The sequence below is a fragment of the Vombatus ursinus genome, unplaced genomic scaffold, assembly GCF_900497805.2.
Source record: "Vombatus ursinus unplaced genomic scaffold, bare-nosed wombat genome assembly UNPS02014926.1, whole genome shotgun sequence".
Taxonomy (NCBI): Eukaryota; Metazoa; Chordata; class Mammalia; order Diprotodontia; family Vombatidae; genus Vombatus; species Vombatus ursinus.
In genome coordinates this window covers 2,479,447-2,497,962 of record NW_020954704.1, presented here as the reverse complement: position 1 = coordinate 2,497,962, position 18,516 = coordinate 2,479,447, and the positions used below count along the sequence as shown (strand labels likewise).

The window sequence follows — 18,516 nt, the reverse complement described above, 5'->3', positions numbered from 1 at the left end:
TTGGCTCTGTTTCCACCCTCAATTTCTTTTTCTTGTTTTATTATTTCACAAGGGGAAACCAGATTGATTGAGGTTAAGAGAATTTGAGGAGTGGAAGTAGAGGCAGTGAACCTAGACTAGCAAACTTTTTTAAAGGAGTTTGGCCGAGAGTGTGACAACGGATGCAGTTTGATAGTTATAAGGGATGATAAGATCAAAGGAGTCTTTTCTTAAGAAAGAGGAAAACTTAAATATGTTAATAGGTAGCTAGAAAACAAATAAGTGGGTGAAAGAAGTGTAAAATGTATTAAGTGAAAGAAGGTGAAAGAAGAGGGAAGGAATCTGCTTGAGAAAGAGGCTGAGGATGGAACCAAGGTTAAAAATAGAAGGGTGGTGACTTTGGTAAGAAAGAGACTTGAAAATGGAGGAGATGGCTGGGGATAAAGTCAAGCTGCTATGAGAAGAGGGAATTGTCAAATAAGAAGAGGTAACTCCCAACAAATAACATTTTGATGTTGGGAGTGTAAAATATGAAGTCAGATCCTCTTGGATGGGGGGTTGTGGTGGAGAAAATTTTGAGGGAAGGTTTAAGGAAAGAAGATATTGGTAGTAAAGGTCCCATAGGGAGTAGGATTAAGGAATTAATAGGGAGGAGAAGGATTGCCTTGTTGTAGTGAGTGCCCACTTAAGATTGCCGCTATTTCAGAAAATTCTCCATCTCTGTTAAGCAGCATATGAGCGTCAGGGAAGGAAGCAGATGGTGTGGGTAGTCCAGGGTAGGGATTTGGCAAGGTGTGAGCAGTGATAAAGCAAAGATGCTAGGGAATCTAGAGTAGAAGGTTTAAATGGTTCATCAGAGATCAGAGATTAGAATGGAAGGAGAGTATAGTCAAAGCTGTAATAGCCTGATAAAATACCTTGGAGATAAGAGATTGTAGGTGGGGGTGAGGAGGGAAAAAATAGTTTTGGGAGGAGTAAGGCATACAGAGAGATGGAATGATAGTTATTGGATAAAGGAATTTCAACATTGATCATTCAATCATATCATATCAATGATATGATATATATCATTAATAATCAATATATAATCAATATATCAATAATCATATCAATGTGAATCCCTCCACATGAATAACACGATCAAGGGTATATCCATCTTTGTGCATAGCAAAGGCAATTTTTTTGGCCCTTAGAAGGAATTTGTTAGGCCCACTTTCTATTTTTTTGCAAATGATTTTTGTAATATTGGAACTAATTGTTCTCTGAATTTTATATAGAATCTTATAGAGAATTTACTTGTAAACCCATATGATCTGAGATTATTTTTCCCCAGTGGGAGAGTATTTTGGTTTATAAAATTTCTTTTTCTGAAATTGGGTTAAAGTCTTATTCTGTCAATCTTGGTCTTTTATGTTTTTGTAAATTTTCATTTCATTTAAGTTATAATAATAATAGCATTAATAATAGGTGTCATTTACATAATGTTGTAAAGTGTAGAAAGAGCTTTACAAATATAATCTAATTTTATTCTCACAACAACTCGAGAACTTCGGTACTATTATTATCCTCATTTTAGAGATAAGGAAACTGAGCTGTGTAGAGGGCAAGCATCTTTCTTCCCCAGGGTCATAGAGCTAATAAATGGCTGTTATAAGTTTTGTTGCTATATAACTGGACAATATAATTTCTAATAAATTTCCTTTCCCAATCCTTTCGTCTTCTGGCTCTCACTGAAACCTGGCTGCTTGGCCATCCTTTCTAGCACTGGTTTCACTGTAACTTATTTCCTTACTCTTCTCCCTCATCTCCATCACTCAGTAACTGTTCTTCCTTTTGCAGTTTAGTCAACACAAGTCTACCACCCAGTCAGAATTCTGTAGTTGTATTCTGACTTTCAGTTTTACCTCCCTTCTTTCCTCAGTGAGTTTAGTGGCTGGCTCATAAATTTCTCCACCAAGTCCTTCTCTGCCCTCAGGCACTTAGGCTAATTATTATTTCTTGAAATTTAGTATCCAAATTCTTTTGTCTGATCTTTTTTAGGAATTTCATTTGAACTTTTTCTGGATAATTTGTTTTTGATTACAGATAACTTATGTTTAATTTTTTTTCCTCCTTGTCTTTTTTCTAATACTTCTTGTTATTTCATAGAATTGAGTTCTGTTTGCTGCACTCTTTTCCAGGAAGGTATACTATTTGGGTAAAGTTTTCCATCTAAACTCTTCTCCTTTCAATTTTTTCTTCCTGACTTTTAATTTATTTCTAATTTTATTATTTTAATTTCATTTCTTCCAGACACTTGTAGTTCTTGTGGACAAATCATTTTTTTCCTCTGGGGCTCTGCTTATAGATGTAGCACTGCTTTCTTTTTCTTGGTTTGCCTCCTAGGCTACTTTTAAGCCATAGTATTTTTTCACTGTGTTCATGTCCCATTTTGGAGTATTTTCTGTGCTCAGCTGTCCTGATAGACCTTAATGGGGTATTGTGGAGATCACACTGTCCTCCTCAAGGCAACTGCATGACCTCCCCCTTGTTGAGCTGTCTCTGTCTCTCCCTGCACATTGTCTTTTGGTTTCTGGCTTCTGTCCTGACAGTCCACAGCTGGAATCTTGCTTCAGGTCCCAGAGTATATTGTTTTTTTTGCTAACTTAGTATTCCTACCCCATTCAGTGCCTTTCCTGGCCACATTCATTTCCCTACCTCATTTTGCTTATTGTGACTCACTGGTACAGTGTCTCTAACAACTTCTCAGCATTTTTTTAAAAAAATAAGTTTTTATTATTGTCTTCTGATTGTTACATCATCGTAGTTATTTATTGCGAGTATCTCCTTCTCCTCTCAGAGAGCCAACCCATGTAACAGTATTTTTAGAGAGGAGAAAAAAATCAGCACAAAGTCTTAAAATGTGCAGTATGTAAAACTTGAGGACTTCCCAGCTCCATGAAGGAGTGGGTTGGGTTGGTGGTATCCTCTCCAGTCTCTTCATATGAGTCCAGATTGATCATTTTTTAAAAAAATTTTTAAATTTTTATTTTTAACGTGTGTTTTTAAAACGTTGGGTTACAAATTTTCTCCCTTCCTCCCTCCCTACCCACCCTCATTGAAAAGGCAAGCATCTTGATACATGTTATAGATGTGTAGTCATGCAAAACACTTCCATAGTAGTAATGTTGTGAAAAACTAAGTATATTTCCCATCATCCGATCCTACCCTCCATTTATTCTGTTCTCTCTTTTGACCATGTCCCTCCTCAGAAGTGTTTGCTTCTGATTATCCCCTCCTCCAGTCTGCCCTCCTCTCTATCAACCCCCTGCTCTCTTGTCCCCTTCCCCCCTTATTTTCCTGTAGGGTAAGATAGATTTCCATACCCCATTGTGTATGTTATTCCCTCCTTAAGCCAAATCCTATGAGAATAAGATTCACTCATTCCCTCTCATTTTCCCCCATTTCCCCTCCACTGTAAAAGCCTTTTCTTGTCTCTTTCATGTCAGATAATTTACCCCATTCTACTTCTCCCTTTCTCCTTCTCCCAGTATAATCCTCTCTCACCCCTTAATTTTATTTTCCAGATTATCACCCCTTCGTCTTCAACTCACCCTGTGCCCTCTATCTATCTGTGTATCTTTCTATCTATCTATCTATACATGCATATAATTTTTATCGCTCCCACTACCCTAATGCTGACAAAGGACTCATGAATTACAAATATCTTTCCATGCAGGAATGTAAACAGTTCAACCTTAATAAGTCTCTTATGATTTCTCTTTCCTGTTTACCTCTTCCATGTTTCACTTGAGTTTTGTATTTGAAAGTCGAATTTTATATTCAGCTCTGGTCTTTTCCTCAGAAATGCTTGAAAGTTCCATGTTTCATTGAATGACCATTTTTTACCCTGAAGGATTATACTTAGTTTTGCTGGGTAGGTGATTCTTGGTTGTAATCCTATATCCTTTGCCCTCCGGAATATCATATTCCATTCCCTCCAGTCCCTTAATGTAGAAGCTGCTAAATCTCGTGTTATCCTGATTGTGTTTTTATCCTGATTGTATTTCCACAATACTTGAATTGCTTCTTTCTGGCTGCCTGCAATATTTTCTCCTTGACCTGGGAATTCTGGAATTTGGCTACAGTATTCCTAGGAGTTTTCCTTTTGGGATCTCTTTCAAGATGTGTGTGACTGGTAGATTCTTTCGATTTCTATTTTGCCCTCTGGTTCTAAAATATCAGGGTGGTTTTCCTTGATAATTTCTTGAAAGATGATGTCTAGGCTCTTTTTGTTTGTGTTTTGTTTGTTTTTTTGTTTGTTTGTTTTTTTGGCTAGGCAATGGGGTTAAGTGACTTGCCCAAGGTCACACAGCTAATAAGTGTTATGTGTCTGAGGCTGGATTTGAACTCAGGTCCTCCTGAATCCAGGGCCGGTGCTCTATGCACTGCGCCACCTAGCTGCCCCTGGGCTCTTTTTTTGATCATGGCTTTCAGATAGCCCAATAATTTTCAAGTTCTCTCTCCTGGATATATTTTCCAGGTCAGTTGTTCTTCCAATAAGATATTTCACATTCTTTTCTATTTTTTCATTCTTTTGGATTAGTTTTACAGTGCCTTGATTTCTCGCTAGCTTCCATTTGCTCCATTCCAATTTTTAAGGAAGTATTTTCTTCAGTAAGCTTTTGGACTTCTTTTTCCATTTGGCCAGCTTTGCTTTTTAAAGCATTCTTCTCCTCATTAGCTTTTTGGACCTCTTTTGCCATTTGGGTTAGGCTATTTTTTAAGGTGTTATTTTCTTCAGTATTTTTTTGGGTCTCCTTTAGCATCACTCTGAGTTTTTCTTCTACTTCTCTTACTTGCTTCTCAAAATTCCATGGCCTGGGACCAATTCATATTTTTCTTGGAGGCTTTGGATGTAGGAGCTTTGGCTTCATTGTCTTCTTCTGGTTGTATGTTTTGATCTTCTTTGTCATCAAAGTAAGATAATATAGTCTGACTCTTTTTGCGCTGCTTGCTCATGATCCCAGCCAATTACTTGAGTTATAAACCCTTTGTTAAGGTAGGGGTCTGCTTCCATTGTGGAGAATGTACTGTCCCAAGCTTTAGGGGTTTTGTGCAGCGTTTTTCAGAGATACTTCAAGGTAAATTTTCAGTTCTTCCAAGGTGCTGTGATGAAGGGCGAGGTGTTTATTCCTTTCCTGTCCTGTGCTCTGCTCTATGAGTGACCACACACACTCTTTTTTGTCTTGGAACTGTGAGGAGGATTTCCTCTCTTAGCCACTACAAGCTCTACCACATAAGCGTTCCTCTTCGCTCCAGGACTGCCACCCAGAACCATGACCCAGATCCAAGCATGGGCAAAGCAATAGAATCCCCCTCTGATCAGCCACTCGATTGCCCCTCAGTCTGTGGGTTGGAAGTTCAAGAGGTAGCCGCTGCCCTGGGACCAAGCTGCGTGAATGAGACTGGGACCTTGTGCTTCTCTCTCACCGTAGAAACAGACTTTTCCCACTGACCTTTCAAGTTGTCTTTGGTGTGCATGGGTTGAGAAGTCTGGAAACTGCCACAGCTGCCAGTGATTCAGTCCTCTGAGGCCTGCGTGCCCACGCCGAACTGAGCTTCTCTCCCAGCCTGGTGCAGTATACCTTTCTGATCAACCATTCAGGTTGTCTTGGCCTGGAAATTTGTTTCACTTTGTCTTTTTGTGGGTTCTGCTGCTTTAGAATTTGTTTAGAGCCATTTTTTATAGGTTTTTGGAGGGGTTTGGGGGAGAGCTCAAGCAAGTCACTGCTTTTACTTTGCCATCTCGGCTCCCCCCCCCCCCCGATTGATCTTTATAATTTTGTTACATTTATTTACTTTTGATTTTTTTTTTAGTGTGTAGTGATTTTCCCCATTTACATTGTTTTCTATTCATTGTTTTCTTGACTTTATACCAGTTTATGTAGATCTTTCCACACTTCTGTATTCAACACTTTCATCATTTCCTGAAGTACTATTCTTAAATCTTCTTCTCTTATTTTCATGTACTACAGTATGTTTATTCATTCTCCAATTGATGGGCATCTACTTTGTTTATAATTCTTAACTATCACAAAAAGTGTTGCTATAAATATTTCAGAATATATGGGGACGTTCTTATCAATGGCTTCCTTGGGGCATAAATTTAACATTCTTTTCCAAAATGGCTTTACCACTTCACAGCTCCACCAACAGTGTATTTATGTGCCTATCATTCCACAACTCCTCCAACATTGACTGTTGCCATTTTTGAGTATTTTTTGCGAGTTTGCAGGCTATCAGGATTGTTTTAATTTACATTTCTCTTAATAATTTGGATTGTTCTTTCATTCTGTCAGTTTTATTTTATGTATATCTTTTTTAAAAAATATTTCCTGTAGGGTTTTGTTTAATCTGTCACACTTTTTCATTTTATTAGATTGCTTAATTCATTCACATTTAAAGTTATGAGAGGTTTATATTTTCCTCCATCTGTCCTCTAATATTGGTGTCTGCCCCCCCAACTTCTCCCACCCCCGCCAAAGTAATAATTTTCCCTCCTCTTCTATAAATACAATACTGTGTTCCTTCAGTTACTTTACCTTTTTTAAGGTGTCTCTGTTTCTACAGGTTCCCTTTCTCTAACCTCTTGTCCTCTCTTCTCATTTGTTAACTTGTTCACTTTGAGTTTTTGCTTATTAGTTCCTTAGTTGCTTTTTCTTTTCTGTTCTATAATTTCCTGTTACCCAGTTATATAATTCTTCTCTTTCTTTCTTCCCTCTTAGACAAGTACATTCCCTCTTCCTTTTCTCCCCTTCAATTTGTCCTGTTCATTAGGTTTTTTTTTTATTTCATTTTTTGTACCCTTTTCCCAAAATGATTTCCTTCACTTCCTTCATTAGCCGTTTTCTTTCTGTCTACTGTAGACCATCATTCTCAGTTTCATGATCCCTGTAAATGTCTGGTCTCTCTTTTCTCTGCAGTCATGCAATTAAAATATTCAAGGTATCCGTTCTAGGTTCTCCCCTCTAAGTGGTTGCTACTACTGCCTTCTAGAGCTTTGTCCAATGCCCTTTTCCATTGTGCCTCACTCACAGAACAATGCCAGTTATTGCAGGTATCAGGGATTGACTTGCCCCGTGGTAGGACTTCCTCCTACCTGATTATATAGCCCATAACTGATCTGTACCCTTTTCTGATTACCATCTTTTACCCATTTGCCTCCAAATCTCACAGGATCTATTCTGTCTCACTCTCCAACTCCTTCAGGTGTCATTTGACCGTAGGAATTTCAGTCCCCCTCCCCTCAGGTTTTTACAAGCATCAAGTCTCCCAGGCCATACTCAGTGTAAGGTCCCCACCTTCTTCACAGATCATCTCTCTTCACCCATAGGAGTAGTAGAACCTCCTTCCACCACCAAAGTAAAGCTTCCCTTCCCTTTCCTCATTACCCATTTCATTGTAAACTCTTTATCTTTCTGAGAGTACAGGGGTCATCTTCCTTTCGTTGCTAGACCTTCATTTGACCATGTCACATGACTTTCGTCTCTGTCCCCCTTATATTCTTTCCTACCTGTTTTCATGCACTCTTTCATATTGTATTATTGTCCAACACTTAAAAAAAATTCACCCTCAGGCAGAGTATCACTGGATTCTGCTCGTGATGCCCCATGCTAATCTTTTCACTGTTTCGTACACCAGATTTCCACCTTCATCCCTAACCCCTTGTGGGCAATTAGAAAAACATTTCTTACTGTTCTCTCTGCTGTCACTCTATTGCTGTTGCTGTCCTAAAGAAGGTGCATTTATTCATTCCTCCGTCATTCCTGTTGTTCAAGAAGCAAATGATTTCTTCACTTCTGGTTTTCTTTATAAAAATGTTTCAGCCTCTATTATTGAACATCTATCTCTTTTCATGTATAGTTAAGTTCAAATTTTCAGGTTAGGTCACCCTGGGCTGCATGCTGAACTCCTTTGCTCTTCAGAACAACACTATTCTGGAGGTGCAGCCAAGATGGTGGAGTAAAGGCAGGGACTTGCCTAAGCTCTCCCCCAAACCCCTCCAAATACCTTTAAAAATGACTCTAAACAAATTACAGAGGAGCAGACCCCACAAAAAGAATGAAACAAATTTCCAGCCTAAGACAACCTGGAATGTCGACAGGAAAGTTCTGTTGCACCAGGCTAAGAGAGGAGCACAGTCCAGCTCAGGCTGCGCCAGGGCCAGAATGGGCCTCAGCAAACCTGGAGCAGGCCTTGGGATTGAATCACTAGTAGCAGTGGTGGTTTCCAGCCTTCTTAGCCCAAATGCCAAAGACAACTTAAAAAGTAAACAGGAAAGGTCTGTCAGACCTAGGTGAGAGGGGAGCGTAGGCCAGGCACCAACACAGCCCCAACCCCAGCAAACTAGGATCAGGCCTTGGGAGTGACTAAATCCACAAGCAGCAGCTGCTTCTGGAGCTCTCAGTCCATAGATGGCAAGGGGATCAAACAACTGGTCAGAAGGAGATTATAGGGGTCTCTTTGCTAGCACTGAGGCAGAACTCTGTTACTTTACCCATACTTGGATCTGGGTGGCAGTCCTAGGACAAGGAGGTGCTCCTAGCATAGCAGAGCTTGCGGCAGCAATGGAGAGGGGACCCTCCTCACAGATCAAGGGCAGTAGAGTTAATCTTCCTTACAGTTTCAAGGCAGAAAAGAGTGCTTATGGTCACTCATAGACCAGAGCACAGGCCAGGAAAGGAGTAAAGAAAAGAGTGCCTGTGGTCGCTCACAGAGCAGATCACAGGTCAGGAAAGAAGTAAACACCTCTTCTTAGATCACACCACCTTGGAAGAACCAAAAACTTACAGGTCCCTGGAAGTATCTCTGAACACAGCTGCACAAAACCCCTAAAGCTTGTGACTGTTCGCCCTTCACACTGGAAGCAGAGCCCTACCTTAACAAAGAGTTAAAAAGTCAAGTAATAGGCTGGGGAAATGAACAAACGATGGAAAAAATTCTGTTTATAGAAACTTACTTCAGTGACGAGGAAGATCAAAACACACACTCAGAAGGCAGAGTCAAAGCTCTTATATCCAAAGCCTCCAAGGAAAATATGAATTGGTCTCAGGCCATCTTTTTCAAAAAAGATTTGAAAAGCAAGTAAGAGAAGTGGAGGAAAAATTGGGAAGAGAAATGAGAGTGATGCAAGAAAATCATGAAAAACGAGTTAACAGCTTGCTAAAGGAGACCCAAAAAATATTGAAGGAAATAACTTAAAAAATAGACTAGACTAAATGGCAAAAGAGGTCCAAAAACCCAATGAGGAGAAGAATGCCTTAAAAAGCAGAATTGGGGGGGGAGGTGGAGCCAAGGTGGTGGAGTAAAAGCAGTGACTTGCCTTGAGCTCTCCCCCAAACCCCTCCAGATACCTGTAGAAAATAGCTCAAATTCTAGAGCAGCAGAACCCACAAAAAGATATAGAGTGAAACACATTTCCAGCCCAAGACATCCTGGATGGTTGATGGGAAAGGTTAGTTGCACCAGGCTGGGAGATGAGTCCAGCATGGGCTGCGTAGGCAAAGAAGGCCAAGTGAACCTGGAGCAGGCCTCAGGGGACAGAATCACTGGCAGCTGTGGCGGTTTCCAGACTTTTCAGCCCACAAACGCCAAAGACAACTTAGAACGTCAGTAGGAAAGGTCTGTTGGACTTGGGTGAGAGAGGAGCACGGTCCAGCTCCAGGGCGGCAGCAGCGGCTGTTTCTGGAGCTCTTAGCTCACAGATGGTGGGGGGATCAAGTGGCTGATCAGAGGGGAATTGCAGGGATCTCTTTGTTGGTGAGGCATGATTCTCTTGCTTTGCCTGGATCTGGGTTACAGTCCTGGGTGGCGGTCCGGGGGCAAGGAGGAGCGCTGGTGAGGTGGAGCTTATGGTGGCAGTAGAGGGAATCCTTCTAACAGTTCCAAGGCAAAAAAGAGTGTTTGTGGTCACTCATAGACCAGAGCACAGGCCAGGAAAGAAGTAAACACCTCTCCTTTGATCATATCACCTTGGAAGAACTGAAAATTTACAGGCCCCTAAAAGTATCTCTGAAAACAGCTGTACAAACCCCCGAAGCTTGGGACAATACACCCTCTACACTGGAAGCAGAGCCTACCATAACAGAGAGTTAAAAGTCAAGTAATTGGCTGGAAACATGAGCAAACAGCACACAAAAACAAAACAAAACAAAAAAAACCTCAGACCATAGAATCTTACTTTGGTGACAAAGAAATTCAAAACATACAATCAGAAGAAAACAAAGTCAAAGCTCCTACATCCAAAGCCTCCAAGAAAAATATGAATTGGTCTCAGGCCATGGAAGAGCCCAAAAAGGATTTTGAAAATCAAGTAAGAGAAGTAGAGGAAAAATTGGGAAGAGAAATGAGTGATATAAGAAAATCATGAAAAATATCAATAGCTTGCTAAAAAAAATACTGAAGAAAATAACACCTTAAAAAATAGACTAACCCAAATGGCAAAAGGGTCCAAAAAGCCAATGAGGAGAAGAATGCCTTAAAAAGCAGAATTGACCAAGTGGAAAAGAAGGTCCAAAAGCTCACTGAAGAAAATAATTTCTTAAAAATTACAATGGAGCAAATGGAAGCTAATGACTCTATGAGAAGTGAAGATATTATAAAACAAAACCAAAAGGATGAAGAAATAGAAGAGAATGTGAAATATCTCATTGGAAAAACAACTGACCTGGAAAATAGATCCAGGAGAGAGAATTTAAAAGTTATTGGATTATCTGAAAGCCACAATCAAAAAAGAGCCTAGACCTCATCTTTCAAGAAATTATCAAGGAAAACTGCCCTGATATTCTCAAAGCAGAGGGTAAAATAGAAATTGAAAGAATCCATCAGTCACACACATCCTGAAAGAGATCCCCAAAGGAAATCTCCTAGGAATGCTGTAGCCAAACTCCAGAGTTTCCAGATCAAGGAGAAAGTATTGCAAGCAGCCAGAAATAAACAATTCAAGTCTTGTGGAAACACAATCAGGATAACACAAGGTTTAGCAGCTTCTATATGAAGGGATCAGAGGGCTTGGAATATAATATTCCAGAGGTTAAAGTAGCTAGGATTACAATCAAGAGTCATCTACCCAGCAAAACTGAGTATAATCCTTCAGGGGAAAAATGGGTATTCAGTGAAGTAGAGGACTTTCAAGCATTCTTGATGAAAAGACTAGAGCTGAATAGAAAATTTGACTTTCAAGTAGAGAAGTATGTAAAGGTAAAACAGGAAAGAGAAATCATAAGGGATGAATTAAAGTTGAACTCTTCACCTTCCTACATGGAAAGATGGTATTTGTAACTCATGAGACCTTTCTCATTATTAGAGTAGTTGGAGGGAATATACACACACACTTACATACACACACACACACACACACACACACAGATGGAGGGCGCAGGGTGAATTGAATATGAAGGGATGATATCTAAAAAATAAAATTAAGGGGTGAGAGAGAATTGTATTGGGAGGAGAAAGGGAGAAGTAGAATGGGGTTAATTATCTCACATAAAAGAGGCAAGAAAAAGCTTTTACAGTGGAGGGGAAGAAGGAGAGGGAATGAGTGAATCTTACTCTCATCGGATTTGGCTCAAGGAGAGAATAACATACATGCTCAATTGGGTATGGAAATTATCTTCCCCTACAGGAAAATGGGGGGAAGGGGATAAGAGAGGGGATGATAGAAGGGAGGGCATATTGGGGGAGGGGGTAATCAGAAGCAAACACTTTTGAGGAGAGACAGGGTCAAAGGAGAGAATAGAATAAACAGGGGACAGGATAGGATGGAGGGAAATATAGTTAGTCTTTCACAACATGACTATTATGGAAGTGGTTTGCATGACTACACATGTGTAACCCATATCCAATTGCTTGCCTTCTCAATGGTTGTGGGTGGCAAGGGAGGAAAGGAGAGAATTTGGAACTCAGGAGTTTTAAAAATGAATGTTAAAATTGTTTTTTCCATGTAACTGGGGAAAAATAAAATACTAAATAAAAATTTATAAAAAACAAAACAAAAAACCCAGCACTTTCATTCATTCTTATGTTTTCTAGTGGATATAGAATAGTCTTGTAAAATTTGAATGTCCTTTCTTTTGTCTTTTTCCTGATCACTTGTCCAGGCAATCCTTGAACTCTGTCCTTGGGTCTCCTGTCTCTGATAAGTGAGAGTTCACATTATCTTGATCTAACCTCGCCATCATACCATCTCTAAGCTATTGCCATACTTTCCAAGTTTAGTGTAACCCCTACGAACTTCCTGTGTTATAGATCCCTTTTATGTGTTGCTTTCCCCCATTAGGACATACCCTTTTTGAGGACAGGGACTGTCTTGTTTGCTTGTATTTGTATCCCCAGCATTTAGCAAAGTGTTTGGCACAGAGAATGTTCATAATAATTTCCTTTATCTAATTTATATTATTCTTAATATCTAAGGTTTTTTAAATTAAAAAAAATCTGCAGTTAACACTAAAAGAAAAAAGTGAACATTTCCATATATACAATAAACAGGAAAAAATACAATTGTATATGAACTTGTAAATTTCTGTTGTGTATCACTCGATTTTTTAAAGGTATAAAATCATTTCAGCCTGTTCCTTTCAACAATATCTTCCTTTGGCTCTTTCATTCTGAACTTTGTTTTCTTCTATTTCATTTTATTTTAAATGATTTATTGACCTTTATTTTTTGAAACATTCTCACTAGCCCCTTCAGCCCTCAATTCCCACCTTTCACCCTGTTAAAAAATGAAATGAAGCCATTGAAACATACTCATACTTGTCTAAAAATTTGTGTTTCAAAAAAAAAAAATTGTGTTTCCTGCTTTTGAGTCCATTACTGCTCTGTTAGGATGCTTCTTCATTGCATTGATCAGAGTTCTTAAGTTTTTTTAAATTAAAATTATTTTTCTTTAAAATGTATAAATTGTTTTCTTGGTTCTGCTCATTTCATTCTACATTAGTTCATGCAAGTCTTATCAAGTTTCACTGAAACTATTAGTTTAACTATTTCTTTTTGTGTAGTATATGGGATATGACCTAGGGACTTAATCTGAAATAGGTAGGGTATGGTTGGCTACCTGGTTTTCCAAGTCTAAACTTTGTAGTAACCAAATCACCACAAGTCCCAGGGTTTCCCCAGCTTGACCTGGTCTACTGAGAGGCTTCCTTGGGTCCCACTCCTGGATGTGGCTTTCTTGGGTAGTTGGGGGGGGGGGTTAGTATACAGCTGTTGTCTTGAGGCTACCTTGGATTGCCCCTGTTCTGCATGCTGAAAGGTTACTGTGAGCTGAGCTCCTGATAGGGCTTTCCTTACTTAATCCTTGAGGCATCTTTCTAGATGTCTTTTTGTGTGCTTTTTTTTTCCCCTTCATATCAAAAATTTGGGGATAGTTACTCCTGTCCTGCTGTTTTGCTCCTGCTTATTCCACCATTTTTAGTCTGGTTTCATGTCTTATTTCTTATAAAAATTGCTAATAGGAAAAAAAGCAATGTCATGTACATCAGCATTATGTTTATGTAGACTTAAAATTTTCATCCATTTTAATGTATTTTAATACTTTAAGAGTAAATAGTCCTAATGGCTTAAATGCCTTTGATGAAAGAATGAAATTATTTATTTGAATATTTGTTGTGTATAGAAATAGGGTTTGGAAAAGATGATCTCTGAGGTCAGTTATAAGTTTATGATTATGCATTGTCCAATTCAAAAATTGTTGACCTGCAAATTAATGTTGTCACATTTGTAATATATAACATGTCTAGCAGTTGCCCTTTTAAGGATATATATCATTTTCCTATACTTGTATCTACTGTTTTCCTATACATTTATATTCACTCAATGTAAAACTAGGTTACATAAGTGGAGCATTTTGTTTCTGGGAATTTAATCACTCATAGAGATAAACTGGTTCCTGTTATAAATTATAAATGTCCCTAGGTTTCTTCACAAATTACAAGTGAGATAGCATAGCTGTTTATAGTTATGAGAGTGAATGATAAAGTTTAAATGTTTTTATAAGAAAAAGTGGGATAAAATGCTACTTTATTTGTAAATGAATTACATATGTAAAACTTTCATATTGTCTTTGTCATTTGTTGGTTAAAAAAAAATCTTTTCCTGAAATGATTTATAAAGCTTAACTTTGACTTTATTAGAACACCTTTGAAAAAGTATTAAATTGTAATCAATTCAGCGCTGCTTTAATTCTTTTGCATGTTTTTATTTAAATTGTTTTGTGGTTAATGTAAATAGACATTTACTTTTTACCTCCATGCAGTCAGTCAGTAAATATTTATTAAGTGCCTTCTTTGTGCTATGTGCTGGAGATAAAAAGAAAGGCAAAATATAGTCCCTGTCCACAAGGCGTTCACAATCTAATGGGGGAAGACAACACATAAAAAGAAGCTGAAAAATGAGATGAGGTTCCATACTGAGCACTGGGGCGTGATGATGAGGTAGCCCTCTCCTTAAATGGAAAATCTGGGAAAGACTCCCTACTATCCACCCTTCACCTTCTGCAATTAGGGAGGGGCCCCGGGGATGGGAGGAGAGGGAACTGAAGGGAAGTGCAAGTTTCAGAGTTGATACGATCTAGCAGGAATATGAATTCTGGAGACAGTGGTGAAGTCCCTGAGAGCACCCATAGCTTTATGTTTGTCCTCAAAAGACTTTGCCTATGTACAGACATGTGAAAGCTTTAAATAAAGAGAAACGTAATGGTTAGCCAAATACATCTAATGAAGTATTAGAGTTTCTCCTAAGTGCAGAAAATTAGAATACAGTTCTGTTGAATACTTTCTCTTTTTTCTAACTCGGTATATTCTGTATTCTGTTTTATTCTATGTTCTATTTTATATTCTATAAAACTTTCATGGAATCCTAAGGACCATTCTTTTGTGGGGACAAAACATTAGATCCTTTTCATTTTATTCTCTCCTTATCTGTCTATAGTCTAGTTTTATTTCCATGTTGTAAAAAAGGTCTTCAGAGTGACCCTTGAAGGAATTAGGAATACTTTTCTTGCTTCGTTTGAAAACAATTTAAACTTAGTAAAAGATATTTGTGTATTTTGAGGGTTTGGGTTTTTTTTGTTTTTTTGTTTTTGTTTTTGTTTTTTGAAATGGCATATAAGGAACTTATGGAACCTATTCAATACAAATCTTCACTATAAGATAAGTTTCTGAAATTTGTTATTGTCAGTTGTTTTTCCTCTAATTTTGATATATACTCTTTTAAGTTTTTGTAGAAAAATGAAGTGTTACAGCTTTTCCTAGAAATTATTCTTTTTTTCCCCTCTTTATAACTTGCTACTACATTAAATTTTAGCAGAGACACTCCCCTGCAGTCCAGTGTAGTGTTGATTTAATACACACATTGCATTCTTGGTAGTGCTTAGCAGTGAAACAGCCAGAATCTTATAAATGAGAGCAGGATGGAGAGAACTATTTGATTAAGAGGGAGCCTTCAGTTTCCAAAAGACAAACCTCATCTGTTGTAAGTAGACATGTAACTTAATTTTTTCATGTGTTAATTAGGTTGAGTAGTGATTAAGGAAAGCATTTATGAATTACGAATATTCAATATAAGGGAAATAACTATAATAGAACATTTTAAAAAGGATAATGAACTGGATTTTCTATTTAAAATATAGTCAGGACTTTATAAATAAGAAATATTAGTGTGAGGAAAATTGGGCTTTATGTGTTTGTTTAGTCTTCCAAAATTTTATTAACTAAATGTTTTTGAGAGCCATTCAGTTCAAAACCTTACTCTCTTGACACATCTGTGTTATTTAAAATACAAGTTATAAGTTAGAATTATGCTATTACTACTTTATTAGATGACTACAGAAATGATTTGGGAGTTGAAATGGTACAGAATGAACTACAGAAACAAGCAACTATGACACCGGAAAAGCAAGATAGATGATTGATTTGACATTAAAACCCACAAAAATAATATTTAAAATAAATATCATGGGTTAGTCACTATCTGAGTATACCTTTGTGGGTTAATATAAGAAGACATGACTCACTTCTGTTAATTTTGGAAGAATAAGGAAAGCTTCTCATTTTGTTTAGAGTCTTGAATCTAAAGAGTACAAAGAATATCACTGGTACAAGGGAAAGCAGTAGACAAAAAAGAACACCAAGAAGAAAGGTAAAAAAGATCTTTAAAATAAAAAGGAGGAAAAAAAGTACAGGGTATATCTTAAATGAATTTCAGTCTTAAGTATGGTCTACATGTTAAATATTCCTCCATATAATTTAACTTTTTTCTTAGTATTTATTTTTCATATTATTGCCTAGTCATCTAGGATGTGGTGTTCAGTGAACGTTGCTGTAATTTTACTTAGCACCAATAAATTTGATCTTAAATGCTTTAAGAAACGAAGTTTATTTATTTCTTTTTCTAAAAATTATTTCGTTAAGTATTTCCCAATTACATGTAAAATTTTTTAAGTCATTTAAAATTTTTTTTGAATTCCAAATTCTCTCCCTCCCCACTTCTTGAGAAGGCACGCAGTTTGATAGAGTTTATACGTGTGTGTGTGTATGTGTGCGCGTGTGTGTGTGTAGGTGTGTGTAGATATAGGCATGTGTGAAGTTATGCAGAACATATTTCCATATTAATCATGTTGTAAAACAAAATTAAACAAACAAAAATAGAGTAACAAATGTATGTATCAGACTGCATTCCAAGTTCATCACTTCTGTCTGTGGAGGTGGATGGCTTTTTTTCATCAAAGGTCCTTCAGAATTGTCTGATATCAATGTCCTGATCAGAGTAGCCAAGTCTTTCACAGTTGAACATCCTTAAAATATTGCAGTTAATATGTACAGTATTTTCCTAGTTCTGTTCACTTTACTTTGTATGAGATCATATAGGTCTCAGTTTCTGAAAGTTTCTGAAACCACCCTGCTCATATAGTACAATAGTATTCCATCACAGTCATATACTAAACTTATTTAGCCATTCCCCAATTGATGGGCATCCCTTCAATTCTCAATTCTTTTCCAACACAAAAAAGCTGCTATAAATATTTTTATACACATAGGTCCTTTTCCCTTTTCTTTGATCTCTTGCGGATATAGACCTAGTTGTGGTATTGTTGGGTCAAAGGGTATGCACAGTTTTATTGCTCTTTGGGCATAGTTCCAAATTATTCTCCAGAATGGTCGGACTAGTTGAGAACTCCACCAACAATGCATTAGTGTTACCTTTTTCCCACATCCCATCCAGCATTTGTCATTTTCCTTTTCTGTCATGTGTCATTTCCATTTCTTTAATAGTATTTTATTTTTTCCCACTTATATGTCAAGACAATTTTTAGCATTCATTTTTACAAGATTCTGAGTTCCAAATTTTTCTCCCTCCTTCCTCCCCTTCCTAAAATGGTAGGCAATGTTATATAGGTTATATAAGAAGAAACATCATAAGGGGGAAAAAACTTTGAAAAAAATAGTGAAAAAAAGTGTGCTTTGGTCTGCATTCAGAGTCCATCAATTCTTTTTCTCGGTGTGGATAGCATTTTCCATCATGAGTCCTTTGTACTTGCCTTGGTTGTGTGGCTGAGAAGAGTGAAGTCATTCATAGTTGATTATCATACAATGTTGTGTATACTGTGTATGATGTTTTTCTGTTTCTGCTCATTTCACTTTGCATTAGTTCGTGCAAGTCTTACTGGGTTTTTCTGAAATCTGCCTGCTTACCATTTTTTTATTCCATTATATTCATATACCTGAGCTTGTTCAGCCATTCTCCAATTGATAGGCATCCCCTCAATTTCCAATATTTTGCCACCATGAAAATGGCTGCTATAAATATTTTTGCATATGTAGGTCCTTTTCCCTTTTTTATGATCTCCTTGGGATATAGACCTAGTAGTGGTATTGCTGGATCAAAGGGTAGGCACAATTTGGTTGCCCTTTGGGCATACTTTCAAATTGCTCTCCAGAATGGTTGGATCAGTTCACAACTCCACCAACAATGCATTAGTGTCCAGATTTTCCCACATCTTCCCCAACATTTATCATTTTCCATTTGTGTCATATTAGCCAATCTGATAGGTGTGAGGTGGTACCTTAGAGTTGTTGTAATTTACATTTCTCTAATCAAAAGTGATTTAGGAAAAAAAAGTTATTTAGAGCACTCCTTCATATGCCTGTTGGTAGCTTTGATTTCTTCATCTGAAAACTGCCTTGTTCATATCCTTTGACCATTTATCAAGTGGGGAATGGCTTCTTATAAATTTGGCTCTTTTCTCTGTATGTTTGAGAAATGAGGCCTTTATCAGAGACACTTGCTGTGAAGATTGTTTCTCAGCTTTCTGCTTTCCTTCTAATCTTGGTTTTATTGGTTTTGTTTGTGTGTCATTTCCATTTCTAACAATCTGATAGTGTGATTGTGTTATCTCACTTGTTTTAATTTGCATTTCTCTAATCAGTAGATTTAGAACGTTTTTATGTGACTATTGATAGCTTTTATTTTTTCTTCTGAAAACTGCCTGTTCAT

The 18,516-nt window shown here is 37.6% G+C and overlaps 1 protein-coding gene across 1 annotated transcript in view; it reads left to right on the top strand.

Moving 5' to 3' along the window:
- MPP5 (membrane palmitoylated protein 5) overlaps window positions 1–18,516 on the top strand; it is a 115,829-nt gene that overhangs the window by 43,931 nt on the left and 53,382 nt on the right. The window lies entirely within an intron of this gene.